This window comes from Aricia agestis, chromosome 8 (genome assembly GCF_905147365.1).
Source record: "Aricia agestis chromosome 8, ilAriAges1.1, whole genome shotgun sequence".
Lineage (NCBI taxonomy): Eukaryota > Metazoa > Arthropoda > Insecta > Lepidoptera > Lycaenidae > Aricia > Aricia agestis.
Genome location: NC_056413.1, coordinates 16,092,066 through 16,105,267, shown reverse-complemented (window position 1 = coordinate 16,105,267; position 13,202 = coordinate 16,092,066). Strand labels below are relative to the sequence as shown.

At 34.7% G+C, this 13,202-nt stretch overlaps 1 protein-coding gene across 1 annotated transcript in view; it reads right to left on the bottom strand.

Moving 5' to 3' along the window:
- LOC121729337 (GATA zinc finger domain-containing protein 7-like) overlaps positions 1 to 13,202 on the bottom strand; it is a 59,185-nt gene that overhangs the window by 15,894 nt on the left and 30,089 nt on the right. The gene's annotated exons all lie outside the window — the stretch shown is intronic.

Genomic DNA, 13,202 nt, shown 5'->3' with positions numbered 1-13,202 from the left:
CACGTGGATCAAACTTTTTTCTAACTTCATACTTATTATTATTTTTGAACCTATACGGGTCATCAGAAAATTTAATGGGTCAAATTAAACACCTTACAATATTATGCCTATACAATATACATATACATTATAATTGAGTAAGAACTTACAAAATAGTTATGAATTATGATCCACTTTAATACAAACTAAATTAAACTAGCCATATAAGGCTATGGGTATGATGGTGTACAGTGATCTACTTTAGAAGGTCTTCATTAGGATTACAACACAAAGTTATCAAACAACAATACCTCACAACAACAACCATTTCGAAGGTATACATTACTGAACTTTAAATTATACAACAGAGGTTATAATATTGACAAACAACCTTTGGTTGTGAAAAGAAATTTTAAAGAGAAACTGATCTTTTGAAAAAGTTAATGTAACTAGGGAGTAGGGTTGACACAAAAGTGTTGAACTTATTTCAGTTACATCTCATACTTGTACAAAAACGTACCACGGACGAATTAACAATCTCTCTCCTTTTAAAAAGCTGATCAAAAATAAACCAATCACCCAAACTAGCTCCCAAGTCTCAACTCTCAACCCATTATGTTATTCGTAGATCTAACCAATATATGTTGGTTTCCATTTGCTCTCCTTAAATGGGTTATGATTATGAATATTTGGGCCTGGTATACTGGGTAGTGAATGAGTGGCTCACAAAATATTTGTAATCTATGATATTAAACTAATCTGCTTGCCATTTTCAGAGCAATAATGCATTTGAGCTGTTCATCATCTTGATTTATGGTCTAGGTTATAGGTCAAAAGGCAAAAAATGAGAAAAGAAATTGACTCTAGCAATACCGGGGTAGTTGGAATAAAACATACTTTTGATCCTTTTTTTCATTATAGCGGTTGATTATGTGTGTGAAACATGCAAATATAAAAAAAATCTAATGATCAAGGACATTTTTTGAAAATCTGCCATCTAAATTTGCCATCAGACCCTGGTAGACCCTACGAATAATAAAAACTAGGTAGACCTATACTACTGATAACTCGATAATGTGCACTTTAGCTCCATATTTCAAGTGCCAACCCTACGCAACAATAGAATTCGGAGCTCTGTGAAGATGAGTTGTGACGTAATGAGCTGCTAAACAATCGTGTAGCTGCGCACGCGCAGACCAAGGACGATCACGCGAGACTTGTTATGGGGAAATTTTATAATTGCTGCTCTATGCTTAGGTGGGTTTAGTACTGATACTTTTACTACAAGTCTGTAGCACGATTGTCAAACAAAACTTATCATGGCATCTTCAGCAAAGTTGTTTTCTTACCAAACATTGTCGTTGCTGCACTTGGTAACTATAGCAGTAACTAACTACCTAATTAACTAACTAAATTAAAAAAATAACTCTGGTATAAAACAATAATTTTATATTTTTCATAAGGAAATCGTAGACAGAAAAATCGTTGACGATAAGCCAACGTGACGTTTTCTATCTTTGTACCTACGCCCTACAATCTACAATCTTACTTACACGTGTTTGGTCGTACTTTAAATTCATGAAATTAAATTTTATAGAAATAAGGTTTTACGGCGCATAGTAATCTCCAAGTTAGATATTCAAAGCGCATAACAGTCTCTGTTACATATTATATTACTAGATTTCCCGCGCGGCTTCGCCCGCGTAAATTAGGAATTTTACAGAAACCGTACATTTTATATTTATTAATATACATAAAAAATATTTCCCCCGTTTTTCCCACATTTTCCTGAGTTTCTTCGGTCGTATTAGTCTTAGCGTAATAATATAATATAGCCTATAGTCTTACTCGATAAATGATCTATCTAACACTGAGATAAGTTTTTAAATCGGACCTGTAGTTCCTGAGATTGACGCGTTCAAGCAAACATACTCTTCAGGCCTATAATATTAGGTAGGTATATATTTTTTTTAATTATCGCTTAACAAACTCGAGTCTCGATCTAAAAGACTATGAAATGGTATAATATGGTGTGATGATGATGATGATGATGATGATGATGATGAATGTAATTTGCATAGTAGCATATGCTTTCTGTTCTTAAAACAACGCCGATACTCCCAAACTTGTATACCAGGTATACCTCGGTGCAAAATCTTACTTGTTGGTAGCATATGCTTAGAATACTTCTCACGAAACCGAAGTCCCTAATGTTTCCCTATAAGTTTTGAGGAGTCCCCTCGATTACTTATGGATCCTTCACCAGATCACCACTTTTGTAAATATAATACCAAATTGGGATGATACCCTATATACCAAAAGAAAAATTTTGAAAATCGGTTAACAAACGGCGGAGTACTAGTTGAATATAAGAAAACGAACATAACACCTCCCCCATTTTGAAAGTCGGTTAAAATTGTAGCCTATGTGTTATTCTGATGTATAAGCTATATTATTGTAAAGTTTCATTAAAATCCGTTCAGTAGTTTTTGCGTGAAAGAGTAACAAACATCCATACATCCACACATCCACACATCCATACATCCATACATCCATACATCCAAACAAACTTTCGCCTTTATAATATTAGTAGGATTCAGAAGAAATGAGACTGATGTAGACCGAATTGATTGAAAGACAAGATAGTATATCGATTCATGATCTATCGAGAACTGTGATAAAGCTATTTCTCAATCTGTGGGCGAAATGAATACGATATGAGTAATCGATTCGATAAAAGTATTGATCGGTGATACGGTAACAAACGAGGTTAATTGTATGCAACCTTCGAGCGCCAAGATCGTGAAACTGTTTATTGTTAGAAAACTAGTAAAATAAGCTATTTCTAATACATTGTAGTAAAATTGATGGAATAACTCGAAATGAGCTGAATATGGGCAACCCTAACTGAGCAACACGTCTTAATCCGCCTCTGCAATTTAAAAATAATAAATATTATGGTGTGCATACTTCAAAATGTTTTTGTCTTTACTTTAAAACAATTTGAAAATCAGACACATAATTATTATGTTTCAACTTCACGCTAAAATTACACGAAATTGCAAAGAAAACATTATTTGAGCTGTATGTATTTTTAAAGTAATCAAAGCGGCCATTTTGAATAGCTGAATGTCAATGTCAATCAAATTCAAAAATGGAACACAAAAGAAAATGTCCGTTTGAAATCGCGCGCTCAAACAAAAACTTACATAACACGTCATGTTGCACAAAGAAGCCAGAATCAACATCAACCAGACACATGACAAATACAGACAGGAAAATGGCGTCAGTCAACTCATATGAAATGAATTAGCTCGAAGACAACAACAATAACAAAGAAATAATCGCAGACAGAAGAATCAGGAAAGCAAATAAAGAACAACTTTCTCGAAATTAGTGCTATCTCTGAAAAAAGCTTTTATAGTTCTAAAAGGCATTGCTACTGGGATTGGCCACCATAGAGCTGAAGACATGAGGCTTTTATAGTTTTGAGTGCTGGTAGGCATTTCTGCTATTGCAAGCTCACTTTAAGAAGAAGCCCACCTTCTTAGGTGCAGCATTCTATGGGAGAAAAGACAAAATGACAGACAGACAAAGGAAATTACTTTTGAGGGTGGAATTGTGACAGAGGGGTGACAAAAATTATCTGACAGATGTCCCTAAAATCTGTTACAATCTACTGTGAATTGTCGCTGGAAGATGTTGACTCTACTGTATCTATGTAGAGCCTTAAAATTGACAGGTTTAGCATGATACCTGCCAATTTTAAGCCTTTAATTGTCAGCCTTAAAGATGATATCTTTAAGGCTGACAATTAAAGGCTTATATTATAAAGATACTAGATGACACCCGTTGCGCCTAAAATCGTTTATCGCGCGGGAATCTTCCATGGAGATACTCAAAGTATCTCCCTGCCAAATTTCAGCAAAATCGGTTCAGCGGTTTGGGCGTGAAGAGGTAACAGACAGACAGACAGAAAAACTTTCGCATTTATAATATTAGTATGGAAGTATGGATATTGGCGCCAACTTTATATAAGTTAGATCATCTATATGGACTCTCTCAGTCCATTCCAAGCAATTGACCGCTTGACGAAGCACCCACGCGGAGAAAGTGATAGACATCGGATTAGGAATACCAGAGTGAGTCGAAATGAAAGTATTGATATACTGGAACTTGTTTATTAAATTTACTGTTTGCTAATAGATATTATCAAATGACCATAAAGGTTGAACATCGGAACTATCAGAGAAACGATCTTTGAGAAGCGATACCATAGAGAAAAATAAACCGGAGCGATACGAATCAATAGCCATGCCCGGCTTCTGACATTTTTAACAGGAGTTTCTTTTAATCCCGCGTTCCACTTGACGAAAAACGACGAAAACGCTCAAAATAGGAGGCGTTTTGAGCGTTTTGATCGTTTTTAACGTCAAGTGGAACGCGGGGCTTGTGTTGTTGGTTTACGTTTACTTAAATATATTTGAAATCGGAAGCTAGTATAGATAAACTGCTGTTAAAACCCTCAAAAACGGCACGAGAAAATTTTGCACGATGCTTTTGTAGAAAAAAGATTTGATCAGCTTCAGTTTAACAAGAGTCTTCTTGTAGACCTTGGTTCGTGTCTCTTCAAGGCTTTCAAAGCTGTTATACGAAGTAACTTTATTACATCCACAAAATATTTTTTTCAATAGTTCTCCAGCGTATTGATAAAATATATTATGTACTAGCTGTCCCGGTGAACTTCGTGTCGCTTTAAAACCTTCCCTGGACTTCTACGAATATTTTAAGACTAAAATCAGCCCAATCCGTTCAGCCGTTTTCGAGTTTCAGCGCGACTAACACATTTGGAAATCCATTTTATATATATGTCTAGCTGTTGCCGCGACTTCGTCCGCGTCAACATAGTATAATAACAAAGATGGATAGTCCGCTAACAAATATGAAAAAAGTAAAATAGGTATAACCTCCTCCTTTTTGGAAGTCGGTTAAAAAGTAGCCTAAGTTACACTTTACTACATCAGCTACCTACCAAAAAAAGTCCCGGCAAAATAGCTCCAGCCGTTTCAGAGATTAGCCGGAACAAACAGACAGACAGACATACAGACAAAAATTGTAAAAAATGTTGTTTTGGTGTATTTATCGTATATAGATTCGTATATTCATGTAGTAAAAAACGGTTCTTTCAATATTACAAACAGACACTCCAATTTTATTTATATGTATTATATAGATGTAGAGCTTTTTCTCTTGTAATTTATAAAACAGTATTTTGACTATGTTTTTGGATGGAAACTCTAGTTTACAATTTACATACGCCTTCTTAGCACTCAAATAATATTATTGCAATAATTACAGTCATTTTGGGTAACTTTGAGTTGCGGTTTAACTTTGAACAATACAATAATGTATTGTTCAAAGTTAAACCGCAATTCAAAGTTATCAAAAATGAGCGTAACAACAATAATCGTATTACTCACAGGACTTAAGTAACTTATATTATGTCGCTATAAAATCGATTTTGTGAAGGAAACAGACATTTGCATAATTCGTTTATCACCAGTTCACCTTGGGTCTTGACTCTTGAGTCTCGAGTCTTGGCTGAAACTCCTAACCCTGTCGACCCCAGTTTCTCTAGAAGTGGAGTAATTGCTTAAGGTTTGGACAATAGGTAACAAAAAACATCTGTTAGAGAAACTCGCGAGTAAAAAATCTGCAAGCCATAAACTCTGCAAATGCTGTGACAAATGGTACTAGTCGTTCCCCGCAAAGTTCGCGCAGAAATTCGCGTGTATCTCAATCGTAAATTTTGTCACCATAAAAGTTACATCGTAGGACACAATATGTCCTATCCTGGGCCCCACTGTCATATTATCTAATTCGTTTCAGCAGTTCAAGCGTAATAGATGTAGTTTTCGCATTATGCGAATATCTAGTCAAGTGTCAACAACAGCGTTGTTGGTTGATTATTTTAACGCCAATGAAAAGCGGTTGATTAGATCAGTCTTTCCCATAATGGGCGATAACGCCCCCTAGTGGGCGCTGAAGGTCTGGGGACTGGGACCCAAAAAAAATGGGGGCGTTGTGCAGAGGCTTAGCGGGTGATTTATGTCATCTGGATGCATTTTAAATTGAAAAAATGGGGGCGCTAAAACATAATTTGTTTTCAAAGTGGGCAGTAGACAAAATAAGTTTGGGAACCCCTGGATTAAATAAAATTCAGTCAAAAAACCTCAGAAACCGTGCAATAATCATCCATTACATTAATCCGTAACTGCCGTTAAACACAGTTAAATAAATATTCCCATGCAATAAGTTAATTAGCTTCAATAGATTTAATTACCCAACCAATTAAGTTGTATAATGATTAATATTGTGATTTGTGACTATTATTGTTACACAATTTTCGTGTGAAAACTTTACGGCCGATTCAAAGAATATGATATGAAGTAGTGATGTTAGAACACTTTATGAAGGCTTTATGTAATGGCGGCTCTCGACATAGGCGAACGCGTTGGCCAACGCGTCTGCAGACGCGTTGGCCCAATGTGTAGAACGGGCGTTCGCGCGTTGGCCGTAGGTATTTAGACGTTGGCCAACGCGCGAACGCCCGTTCTACACATTGGGCCAACGCGTCTGCAGACGCGTTGGCCAACGCGTTCGCCTATGTCGAGAGCCGCCATAAGAAAAATTGTAGCATAAGTTGTTGTAAGTTGTAACTCAACAGGATCCAGATTCTCATACCATGAATGTCACTCTCTTACGCGTGAAATTGCTCAAAGTGACCTTCCAGGAATGAAAATTGGGCCCAGATCATCTTCAAAGAATTGGGACTGTAAGCCTTCCCAATTTAATACCTCATACGTGGGAGAGCCATGCTTCGGCACGAATGGGCCGGCTCGACCGGAGAAATACCACGCTCTCACAGAAAACCGGCGTGAAACAGCGCTTGCGCTGTGTTTCGCCGAGTGAGTGAGTTTACCGGAGGCCCAATTCCCTTCCCTATCCTCCCCTATTCCCTTCCCTTCCCTTCCCTACCCTATTACCCTATTCCCTCTTAAAAGGCCGGCAACGCACCTGCAGCTCTTCTGATGCTGCGAGTGTCCATGGGCGACGGAAGTTGCTTTTCATCAGGTGACCCATTTGCTCGTTTGCCCCCTTCTTTCATAAAAAAAAAAATTAATACCTCTAACCAGCTTATTAATGCAGGTTGCCCTCTAGTATTTATTCAACCGGCTCCCACGAATCCTAGTTAAATATAACCGTCGTTAGTGTAACTATTAACAGCCCAATTCGTTAGCACTAATTGGCACTACCGCTGTTATTTTCATTTTCACCGTAACTTACTGCTAATAGGTACATCTGATAAAACATGGTATGCATTGCAATTCATGTTTTCTTGGAAGATAAGTAGTGTCTAATATATTAAATAAGTTAACTGTTAAAGCATCGTAGAGTACATTATACAGCAAATAAATAAGTACTAGAACCTTTCTTTTCATTACACAGTAAAACTTTTAAGGACAGAAGAACGGCTACATCTTATCTTCTTCTTCTTTTATATAAAATTCTCGTGTCACAATGTTAGTTACCATGCTCCTCCGAAACGGCTTTACTGATTTTCACCAAATCTTATATGCATATTCAGTGGGTCTGAGAATAAAGCGGCTTCTGGCTACTTTTTATATTGATAAGTACATTTGTTGAATAAATAATAGTAAATTATCACAGCTCGAGACTGACGGCGTCCATTGTTTGGGCGACGGGATAGCGATGGACGTTGCCATGGTGACGTACTTATTTAGTAACTTCAATGAAATAATATGGCAAAACAACGTTTTCTGGGACAGCTAGTTATATTATAATTTAGACACTGCACTGCTACAAGCATACGTCCACAATCCACATAATATGTTTCTCTTTCAAATCAATGTTATCAATTTAAGAGCCCATATGACCCTAACTTGACTACATACATTGACCTAGATCTCAAAATCTGTAAGGTCTAGAGAACTTTTTTTGACACTAGTAACTTCAGTTCATAAAGATTAAATGCTCAAGACGAAAACACGATTACTCAAAAAATGCTCGATAGTTTTGTTTTTACAAAAAACCTTGTTTTAGACACATTTTTGCTTGGATCTTCGAAGTTTGCTGTCTTTTCTTTAATATTTTTTAATATCTAAAAAGGTATTGATAAAACCTAAATTTGCTCAAAACACTTTTTTCATAATCATTATAGTTCGTCTTTCCGCGCCGTCCTTTATCACCTGGCATATGAAAGACGGGCGTGAGTGTGAAGAGAGAAGGACGATGTTTGATTTTTAGAGTCAGGTGAGCTCTTAAAATTGTGCTCTTAACTACGATTGTTTTACACATACGATACAATATCGAATACATTATCATTTGTCACCGCAACTATTGAATGTAAAATCTCAGAACCTTACATTTACGTAGAGAATATATTATGACGATAACGAATGCTTTATCTTTATATGGCAAATATAATGGTTATTGACGCTTTTATAGCGCGCCTTAATGGTTTTGATACTTGTTTAAAGTTTAAACTTTGAAATTCATATCCGCAATATTCGTCACCTTTTAACGTTTTAAACACTACTTAATAATAATCTCGGAAATTAAAAACTATAAAATTAAGTAACTTAGTTTCGCATTTCCGATGTCCAAATATTAAAAAAAAACTTTTTTTTTGTTTTTTGCTCTTTTAAGGCCCACTTGCGCCAAAATTTTGAGTTAAATCAATAACCCGGGGTTTACTAACTCAGTGTTAACGTTTTTAATTTTTAACTCATGCTACATATTGCATTTTGCACTAGAAGAATTTATCCCAGAGTCAACTAACCCGGGCTTATGTCATGTTCATTCATTCTTTTTACATCCAGCCAAATATGATAGAGCGAATGCTGAATAATTTAAGTGTACTGCTCTCTCTCGCTCCACAGTACTTTAAATAAGGCTATCTCCTTATGTCAGATTTGAAATGACACGTGGTTATATGTCGCATTGTGTTGTGAATTGTGATATTTTGTGCAAATAAATTAAGCGGAAAATGATAAAAATTGGGAAGAAACACTTGTGTCCAATGTTTATCTTGTCTACCTAAATATTTATGAAGGAGTTCACTAAAGACGCACTAATCCAATATTTATTATTATTAAACTTTGGTAGGGACTTACTTTTTATGCTCATTTGTATATTGCAATTATTTTCAATTTTATTTAATAAAAAGAGAACAGTTTCTTTTTCTAGGCGAAATCTTCAATGGAAATCTTTGTCTCTTTGTGAGTAAATACGGGACCCTAAACAGATCAGTCTGTTCTACAATCCTTCTGTAATACGAGTCCGAACTAATGTATTCGATAATTTCTTCATCATCATCAGATAACAACCACTGATCATTTATCATGGTTAAACACAAAATAAAACCGGTAGCCATTAATGAACACAACAAACTACATAAGTCATAACCGAAAAATCTCAGTTTTGAATTTTGATATTACTAACCCAGAGTTAGTTGATTTAACCCTCCGACATCGGTGGGTTAAACATTTAAAAAATTAACTCGAGGTTAACTCCTAACTCTTGGTGGTGCAAGATATGATGTCAATTTAAATTCGAAGTACAATTTAACTCAGAGTTAAGCGTGTTAACCCAGTCTGGCGCAAGTAGGCCTTAGAGGATACCACACCGCCGATTTTCCATACAAACGTTGTCCCCTGTTTGCTCCCTGGATAATGCCGGCAGAGTTATGATTTTTTTCCTGAATATTTATGGCTACTATTAGCATGTCCCTATGTTTTCTTTTTTTTCATAATTTTATTATTAAAAAAGATAAGAACGTCTTAAAACCCAAAAAAATGGCCAGATTTTCCTCTGTGTTCAAACATCCAGAAAACAAAACTGGCTAAAATATACAAAAAATAAAATAAAACATAGGAACACAGCTCAAACCTTGCTTTAATTCTTAATGAAAAAAGTACTTAAATCGGTTAAGTCTTGGAGGAGGAATCAGCGGACAACGAATCGAAGATTTTCTGTTCTTTTATTAGAACTTTTGTCGTGTTGTCTCTATCGCGTTCTGCGATGGGAGACTTGAGATTGGTGAGACAGCAATACATTTTCAAATACCTATTTTCAATTTCTCTCGCCCCTTGTGTATCCTCTTAAGACGTTTATTCAGATATTTATATAACAGGCTTAAGGACTTTACAAGCCATCAAGTGGATGGACATAACATCATGTCGCAAGAGCCCTGTACTTTCTCTCAACCCGGACGCACTTTAAGGGCACTGGGTAAAGCTGAAGGATTGTTTTTATTCTAGATTCTAGATTCTTGGTGCCCGCATTTTGTACCTTGACTAGATTTTCAAGGTCATGACAGCAGAATTCTAGGCTAACCCTATCCATACTTACTAATATTATAAATGCGAAAGTGTGTCTGTCTGTTTCCGCTTCACGCCCGAACCGCTGAACCGATTTTGCTGGAATTTGGTGTGGAGACACTTTGAGTCCCGAGAAAGGACCTAACACTTATTATCCCGGAAAAATGTACGGTCCCCGCGACGTAATTGAATTTTGGCGTAACAGAGTTGCGGGCACACTTGCGGGCGTCATCTAGTTGATAAATAATTATTATGATGTACTGTCCTTGTCTTTGTCTATCATGTGAATTTTACAATATATAAGACAAAGACAAGCATGGTCTATTTATTACCTATGTAGTTTACTTATTCGCTGTAAAAACAATTTTCTTAGTAAGTTTGGTAGGTTTTATAAATTGACATTTTCTTTTTCACTTAGCAATTTTGCAGTTCAAAACAATGTCTAGTTACGTTAGTAACATAGAATATCATTGGTTCAAAATGCAATCATCTTCCGTCAAATAAAATTGTAATATCTAGAATATTAATACTCGAAACCTACATTATTATCATTGATTGATAAATGAACGAAAATCATATAATTCGAAAACGAAAGTACAACATGAAAGCGAAATCTGTGCGTGGGATAATTACTGTGTATTCTAGATTATGGCTTCATGATGGATTCTAGGTCTCCGTGTCATTAAACATGAAATCATTTTCATTTTATTGAGATGAAAGTTAATGATTTTATTGGTATACTAAGATCTTCCATCCCGATCTTTCGATGCAGTCGTTGTGAGTAAAAGAAGCAGAAATTTTGATTTGGGTTTTATACTAATAATAAAATTATTATGGTTCTTATCCGTGGCACTATAGTGCGAACTGGGCAGTTGACAAGTTTGATACTTTAAGTAAAACCATCAAACAATCCAAAAGTTCTTATTGTTTATTAAAATATATTAATGTACTCAAAACTCAGATAAATCATTTTAAAATTATTACATTGCAGTCATATAAAATCAAGTTTGGTTCTGCTGTCGTATGTATTGAGTATTGACAGGTGGATCTCCTCAATTGTATGCTAATTAGTAATATTTAGCATCTACAAATGCTATTCGATTACATTTCATAATTTGAAGTACGTTTGTGTATACTTTAGTCGTAATAAGTGATACAGTTTACAGACTAACAGCTGCTTCAACAATTTTATTGCGTTCTAAGAATTACACAATTCAAATTTTTTATTAACTTTTTTTTAAATAATATAAATATTATAAAATATTTTAGTAATTTATGTATGTTATCATTTTGATCTTTATAAAATAAAGATCAAAATAATCATCACCTTTAGTTTACAAAACTTTTGATGCTCAACTTCTCACCATAAATAAATAGGATGTTTTGTTTCTTACTTTCATTTACTTTAATTGCATTTTAGTCAAAACAGTATTTTGCGTAATTGCAAAAGGATTTCCGTTACCATTTAGACGACAGGTAATACTATCAAAATATAAAAGTGAAGGTTGACAGGTAAAGATTTAGTCTTACGTAATTCTAGGGTTTTAATCTGACAATTAAATATTTGACGACTTGCCCAAATAATAAAATCTAAAAAATATAATCGAGTATAAAGTACACTTTGACATGCATTTATTCTCATTTAGAAGTATGTAAATTGTAAGTATCTTAAAATATAAGTACAAAAGATTAGATTTTTGTAAGTGACATTTAAGTAGCATCTTCTATTATATGGTTAGGTAAATATTTAAATGTATATGTGATTAAACATACAATTACGTAAGTTTTTCTTATGGGTTATGTTTCGTAAAAAGTCTAGCTCTACGTCTTTCCTGTATGTCATACAGCATACTATATCTATATTACGTTGAGGATACTATACATTAGCTGCATTCCTGAGCTGCGCAAGCGACACTTGATTTCTCCGTCCCATTAATACGGATTGTGAGAATGAAAGTTTTTACATTTTAGCTCATCGTTTAAAATGTAATATCAATCTGACTTACTAAACTCATGACATCAATGTTGGTTACATTAATTAAATTAAAATAATTTAATTAATGTAACCAACAAATATTGCCAACATACTGTTATGCAGTTTGTTGGTTTTAATTTTTAAAGTTTAAGACGTACAAAATGCAAAATAGAACACCAACTAACGCGGGTAAAATTAAGTAGTACCGATATTTTCATTACATAACAGATATTACCTAAACCTCCCAACCTGACCTAGTTATAGGAGCATTTTCAATTGAAATACTACATTTGGATTATGTCGTGGTAATTACTACATTTGGTGTACAATGAGTTTGTAGCCACAATATAAGCAAAACGTAGTAAAATCCGAAATATTCTAACATGGGTATGCTAAGTGATAGTGTCGTGTTAAGTCATCCTAATATAACAACTAAATATTACACAATAAGAGTTAGCACCTTACTCATATTCCCAGACATTGTATACGAGGTTTCAGGAAATGTTTTACTCAAATTACACATTTTATTACCGCTAAAATAGTCTAATACGAAACATTATGTTTCTTTCTCTATCCGCTTTCCTGTTTTACAGTTGAGTATATGAGTTTGTATTTGGCAAGTACACAATATTATACAGTATACTAAAGCGTTATTGACCAGTAAAATAATAATTATTCTTTCAGTGATTTGGTGCTGTTAATAGTATAGCGGTAGAGATAAGTGCTGTAAAGATTTTTTATAGAAAAATATATTTTTTCTCCCTCTACTAAGTATTTTTATGCTTAGCTCTAAGTATTTTAGTATTTTAAGAATTTGGATAAATAATACTCTACAGCACTTACTT